The sequence below is a fragment of the Oppia nitens genome, unplaced genomic scaffold (genome assembly GCF_028296485.1).
Source record: "Oppia nitens isolate AA-2021 unplaced genomic scaffold, nextdenovo-longstitch-racon4-pilon3 scaffold3_pilon_pilon_pilon, whole genome shotgun sequence".
NCBI classification, from domain to species: domain Eukaryota; kingdom Metazoa; phylum Arthropoda; class Arachnida; order Sarcoptiformes; family Oppiidae; genus Oppia; species Oppia nitens.
The window spans coordinates 8,634,673-8,642,437 of NW_026533221.1; positions in this window are offsets into that span (position 1 = coordinate 8,634,673).

Below are 7,765 nucleotides of genomic sequence, written 5' to 3' on the forward strand. Positions count from 1 at the left end.
TTTATATAATCAATATATTCAATATTAATTTATTAAAAATAATATTTTTGATCCACCCGTGAACACCACAACTGCTTAATATATTTTGTTTGAGTTAACCCACAATTAATGTATTATTTTGTAAAATAATTATATTTAAAAATTTTGTTATTTTTATTACATATATAGCTATTTCTAATTTACTTTACATATACCTTGAATTATGTTTAGAAAACAAACAAAAATAAAATCTTAATTTAGATTTTCTACATAAAATGTATATAATTAAATATTAGTAAATATTATTTAAAATTTATACCAAAAAATATAAATGATTGAAAAATATTAAAATACTGTAATTATTTATATAATTTTTTTATGTGATTAGAAAGCTAATAAAAAAATAATATGAATAACATAAATATTTATTGTATAATAAATTGAAAATTTTAGCAAATATTATTTTATCAAATGTAATGGAATATTATAATTATTAAAAGTTATTCATTTTTATGTACATAAAGTTTTTATTTAATGATTTATTTAAAAATGATAAATAGTTTTAATTAAAAAATGAAAACTCTTCCAACTCAAAGTAATAAATTAACAAATCTAAAAATAAAAATATTTTTTTCTTAATTTTAAATATTTTAAAAATATTATCAATTTATCTAATTTCTTATTTGTATTCAAGTGATATTAATTAAAAGATTTTTGAAAATTAGCAAAAGTTTTTAAAAATTTAGTTTTTCAAACATTTTAAATAGAATTTATTTATTGTTATCAATAAATATCGTTTATATTTTAGAATACATAACATAACTTAAATAGTTTTATTATAAGCTATTATATAATTTGTATTAATATAAAAAAGTATCCATAATAATGAAATATAGTATATTACAGTACAATCATTTTGGTTAAATATAATCATCAAAATCAACACTATTACTACACATACAGTATATTACATATATTTAATGAACAGTTGTTATATCTAATATACAGTACAATGAATTGCAACAAACATTAATATGCTTTAATTGTATAAAAATAAATATCTAATACAATATACTGTATATAAATTTATATAAAAAACATTATTACAAAAAAATAAGTAAATGTTTTAACATAATTTATAAGCAACACTAAAGCATACAAAACAGGTCAATCAATATAACTACTTTTATCTATTATCTTAATTTTGGTATTATTTTTATTAAAAATATATAAAAGCAAACCTAATGATCAATTAGAATAAAATAGAGAATTATTAAAATTTATAAAATAATCTGTATTTTTAAAGCTTTTTGTTTTAAAAATTTCTATTATGATTATAATTTAATTAAATATATTTATGCTTTATATACAATATATTGTTTTTTATTAAACTTTTAGCTAAATAAAAACGTAAAACCTTTATTACTATTTATTATAAATGTTATAAAAGACATGTATTATTAAATATTATTTTTATTTTATAGTTTAATTAACATAATAATACAAAATATGTTATACAATATTTGATTAATACTGTAATACCTGTATTCATTAATTTTGTTAATTAATTACATTTATTATTAGTATTTTACTAATAATTACAATAAGACAATAAATTATCTATTAGTTTGTGAAAAATATATAAAAAGTCCATTAAATATATTTCAATATAAATAATTTTTGTTTCATAATTTCAATAAAACTTGAATGTCAATTTGTACGCAACTTTTATTTATAGTAAATTTATTTACATTTTTAGGGAAATGCAAACTAATATATCGGTCACACGTATAGCAAGTTTTGGGCAAAACAAATGACTAATTTTTCATAGGTTTGTGTATATCAATACACATAAGAGAGCACCGTTAGGGAAATAAGACTAACATTCCCCATAAGGGTTACTAGCATTTAATCGATTTGTTTTATTCTTATTTTTTGTACTTCATATGAAAGTAGACATGATATCTAATAATAGAGAAAAATATAAAAACTAATGTCTGACTAAATGACAGTCCATTGAAATGCCAGGCATTGAGAGGGAACTGTGTTATAGACATAGTTTAGTTTAAGATCTTATCTTTTTATAGATTATTATTAGATATTTATTTATGTTCCTACTATTCAACTATTATCCAACTAATATGCATTAAATTATATGCAATCCAATTGCTATACTATTTAGTTTGTATGTACAGTTGAGAAGCACTGTTAGATCAAATATAAACAAATATCACAATTACCGGTTCATTAGTTATATGTTTATACGATAGATATTAGGAAATATATTATAATACGATATATAATACGAAACTAAAAAAATAAAATACAATCTTATATGCAATTTATTTGATATCTAAATTATATATTTTTATGCTATAAAACTGTATAATATAATTTTATAGATATATTATCTACTGTATAAATTTGCTATATTATATAAAAACGTGGATACCTTTATACTACTTAAATATTACAAAACAATATTTATATAAAAAATAACACACAAACACACAATTCAGTATTACTGAAACAGTCAAAAAACTAATATATTTTATTAAATAACTTTTTAAAAATAATGTAATATATAAAAAAATGTCAAACTAAAAATGTAATAAATTTACTATTGTATTTAATATATAGTCAAAACATTTTTCTTTATTTTATTTAATAATTTTGATTGAAATTTCATATGTTTTGTTTCTTTTTTTTTGTTTTGATGTTTATACAAAAATATAAAATATCATTCAAATATTTTAATGGTAAATAATATATAATAATAATAATTATTTATTATTATATCAAAAATAAAGCTCAATAATGATTTTGGTTTTATAAATTAAGAATTTACTGAAATAATTTAAATTTTAAATATAATTACTTTATATAAATTATTTATAGTTTATTAAATAATGACTTATTACTATCTATTTGAATAATATTTAAATTACATATAAATAATTAATAAATTATATCACAATAATAGTCAAACAACAATATAACAAGACTATAATAAAACAATATTAATATACAACAAAAAAAACATTTGTTTATTTAAAAAACAAATGTAATCTTTTAAAATCAACTCATAGATCTTAAATGCGATATAATCTAGTTTTGCTTATATTCATGTACTCTACTCTAAAATGTCTTTTTACACATAAAAAAGTCACACAATATTTTTTGTAGAAAAACATAAAAAAAATCATTGCTAACAGAAGCATAAAATTTTTATTTTAAATCATTACAAAATTTGTTTTTAATAGTGTACATCACTTTTATAAATTTATATACACTATTATACTGTACTTATATACTGTACTACAGTATTGTTGTAATAAAGCTTATAATGTCTCTAATGTTATGATGTGATTCTATGTAATGTAATGTTTGAATAACTTAAAGGACACTTCATTACAGTACATAACATAACATTTTATATATAACACAACATAATATTCAATGTATTATATAAAAAAAATACAATGCAATCCTATTTTTATAATATTAAATGTTGTGTTCAACTTTGGAAAAAACAAGTTTACAATTGAGTAAATCTGATTTTATAATTTAAAGAAATGACATGAATTTATTTTATTTTGTGTCTGTTTTATTTGCCTTTAAAAAACTACCGATAAAGCAAAATAAGTCAAACAAATCATTTTAATAGTTTATCTATAACAACATTAATAATACTTAATGACGATATAATTTTTAAAATATAATAAATATACTGATATTTTATCAATTTATTTTTTTTATCATTGAAATGTCATTTGTATTGCATATACCGTATTGTATTATCAAATTGTAAATATTTTATAATTTTATTTTGTTTGAATAATGAATATCTAGTATTTATTTTTTTGGATATGAGTTTATTTAATGATGATTTATATTAATATAATTTAAAATTTTGTCATTTATTGATAGTTTAGTAATGTAGACAAAATTCGTAACCATATTGATTAACTAAATCAAATAATTTAATCGTTTTAACGTAACAATTAAAATAATTAAATAATGTTTTTGCTGTTATACTCTAAGATTTTAATTATTTAACTTCTAATTTCATGAAATCTCAAAGTTTATATAAAAACGTATATAATTTTTATTTCTATTGTTTGAAATTTCATCAACAAATCAACAATTTATCTCATTTTCACAACTTTTCTTATTTTGATAGTTTTGTTATTATAAAGTTATGTTTTTTGTTTTAGAGCCCTATAGGTTGTTATAAAAAACAAATATTATATAAAGACCTAAAATATATAAAAAATTGTAGTATATTGTCTATATATACAGTTTATATGAGATAGACAGTAGACTGTATACAGATTAGATAAAAAGAGAAAATGAGTTGAAAAAGTCGGTTAAAACTAAAATAAAATGCAGTTATATTTGATTTTCAATTCAATAATTTAAGATACAAAATGAAAGTTTGAGATAAAATAAAACATTTAAATTGTTTGCCACAAAAGTTAATAGAAAATGAAATAAAAAATACTTGTGTTTCACATATTTATAATACAAACAGAAATGCAAAACATAGACCCAAACAAAATATATTTAAAATGTTTTTATAAAAACATACACATAAGTCATATACAATATATAGAGTATGTGTATATACTTTTATATATAAAATACTGGTATTATTTAGTATATAACATTGTATATTGAAAACATTAATATTTAGTGATAGAAATATTATGTGTAAGAAATTTGTGGTAAATTTATTCTGCTATTGAACCATAAAAATTGCGATTATATAATAAACTATTTATATTCAATGAATGATTTTCAAATGTAATATATTTTATTTGTGCAATTTATATGAATGTTAAACATGTATTGATTATGAAATATATTTAAAAAACTAAGATGACCTAAACAATACAAAATACAGATATCATTTTTATGGTCAAAATATAATAATTTTTTAATGTTTAAAATGTCATATTTAGCCACGAGTTTCATTGAAATATATATATAAATTAATATAAGGGTTGCGTAGATTTTTGATTTCAGAGATGTATAGGGGGGTAAATTGACAACAATTTCTAAAAAAATTTGGGGATATAGAGTGGGATGAACAATTTGTTATTGCATTTTTAAATAAACTTTTTTACCAAGTTTAAGTAAATACCCTATAAATTTCTTATAAATTCCCTTGAATATAATAAAATATTTCCAACTTAATTCCTTAATACTCTCAAAATATTTTATTATACTATTAATATTTATTTTTGCAAATCCTAGGGTAAAATTAAAAAATCGTGATTTTGTGGGGGTAAACCGGCTTACCCCATACGCAACCCTAATATATATAAATGAAAGCAAATAATTCATTGAAAGATAAATTTTGTTTAATAAATACTAAACAAAAACAGTATTTTATTAGGTCATAGTCTCGTATATGTTTGACAATGTGACGTAATTTTTGATCGACACATAACACATTAAATAGTCATCTAATATATTCAATATTAATTGAATGTATTTTAAATTAATGATGATTTATTGATTAGGAATGTGTAATACTATTATAATTTATAAATAATGTTAGGTTGAGAGGCCCGGGTTTGTGTCATTTAACTTTGAAAATATGGCGGTTTACTGTCTTACAGAAATTACGTTCCCCTTAAAACTTATGTTTGTTAAATCAGTGGTCACCCAATTACTTAACCTGATGTAGGCCTCTCAACTTAACCCTATTTATAATGGTATTACACATCCCTAATCACCAAATCATCATTAATTTAAAATACATTTAATTAATATTGAATATATTAGTAGATATACTTTATATTATATTAATATCATTATATGTTTAATTGATGGCATATTATTTTAAACAACAAACAAATGTGATGTCAAAACCCTTTGCACATAAAATACATGACATTGACAGTAGGGTATAGTAAATATATGGTTTATTTAATTGTGAAAACAATAAATTATCTGAAAAATTGAAAGTAGAGAAAGAAAATAAAAAATTAATGATTCGTTACTAAAATATGCGATAAAAGTCACTATAAATACAATGATTTTATTTAGCCTATAATATTCAGTATACTGTATTAGTTATAATTGTAAGATCAAACAGTTTAATCAATAAAATTTTATTTAAATATAAAAATATATAAATTGAATTTTAAATACACAACAATATTTTATCAAATTACTATATGACTATATTTTTAAAAATTTATAACTAATATTTAGTATTATTTATAGTATACAAATAATTTTTTATAATTATACAAAATTTTATATAAAAATTTTGTATGCAAATTAAATTTAATATTTAAAATACCTTATGAGATATTTTTATTTATTTTATTTTTAGAAAAATATAAAAACTTTCAATTGTATAATGCATTTATAAATATCATAAAAATAAAAAACAATATATTTATTTTAATATATTTCACAAAATTGAAAGATAGTTAATATATTAGAGACTAATAGCATGTATATTCATAATAAATACCTTATAATGTCATACTTTTGATATATAAAATGTCAACCAAAATACCAAAATTATTGTTAGATTGATATGGATTATAATATTGTATTTTAGAAAACATTTCTAAAACTATTTATTGTTTTTTTTTGTAGATAAAAATAGATAGACTAATAATAGTTTATATATATATAAGATTATGAATAAAGTGTTCAAATCTATCATTTTTAAATAAAAACAAAATTAGTATACATTAAAAATATAATGAAAATTTATAATAATTTACTATTATATTATATTTAAAATGAAATATAACAATTATTAATTACAATAAATTAAATATTTGTTTATATATTTGACGATATTATTAAATGAGTTTAAATTGTTTATATTTAGTGTTATGACATATAATATTTAAAATTAAATTTTGTTTTATTAAATCAAATTAATAGTTTAGTTATTTTGTAAAATAAAAATAATAATATATTATTTCAATAGATTAAAATTAATTTCACCAACAATTTAATAAGTATTATAGTCAACATAATTATATGTATATTTTAATTGCAATATTTTTTATGTAAATATAATGAAACAACATTAACCAAAAATGCTTTTAATTTTTACAATATTAAAGCTATAATTTTTATATAATAATAATAATCAGAGAGAAAAAAGAAAAAAATGTGGTTATAATATAAAGCAAAATATAATGACCACAGAATGTAATGGTTTGTTAACTTTGAATAGTGAGTAACTCATGTTTTTGGGCTAAATATTCTTGAAAATCAAGTCAAAGATTTTTTTTGAAAAAATTTAGATTAAAAGAGAGAGAGAGATAAATAGATATATACGGAGAGAGAGAGAGAGAGAGAGTATGAAAAAGAAGTAGAATAGGAAGCCATGTGTTTGATGTGTTGGTTGCGATGCCTTTCCCTCTATGACTCTATCAATATATCTATTGCATCGCCGCAGAGCATAACTGTACCGACAATAAGTACATCTCTTTGGCTTTTCATAGACATCCAAAAAGCCGAAAGACATGAGAGAAAAGTGGATGAGAGGGAAGTGGGAGAGAAAGTTAAACATAAATAGAGAGAAAGCAAAATAATCGGTAAATTTTTCCACCAATTTTGATGACGACTACTGGCGTAAGGGTTTCACTAGAAAAAGGACAACCAAATAGACTTATGTGTCGATACACAGCCCACTCTCACATCTCCTTATTGTTGTTCACAACACTGGGCTATAGAGAAAATGCATTACTTTTTCATTAATCATATTTTATACTCAATTATATTGTGCTCTCAATTACGTTAT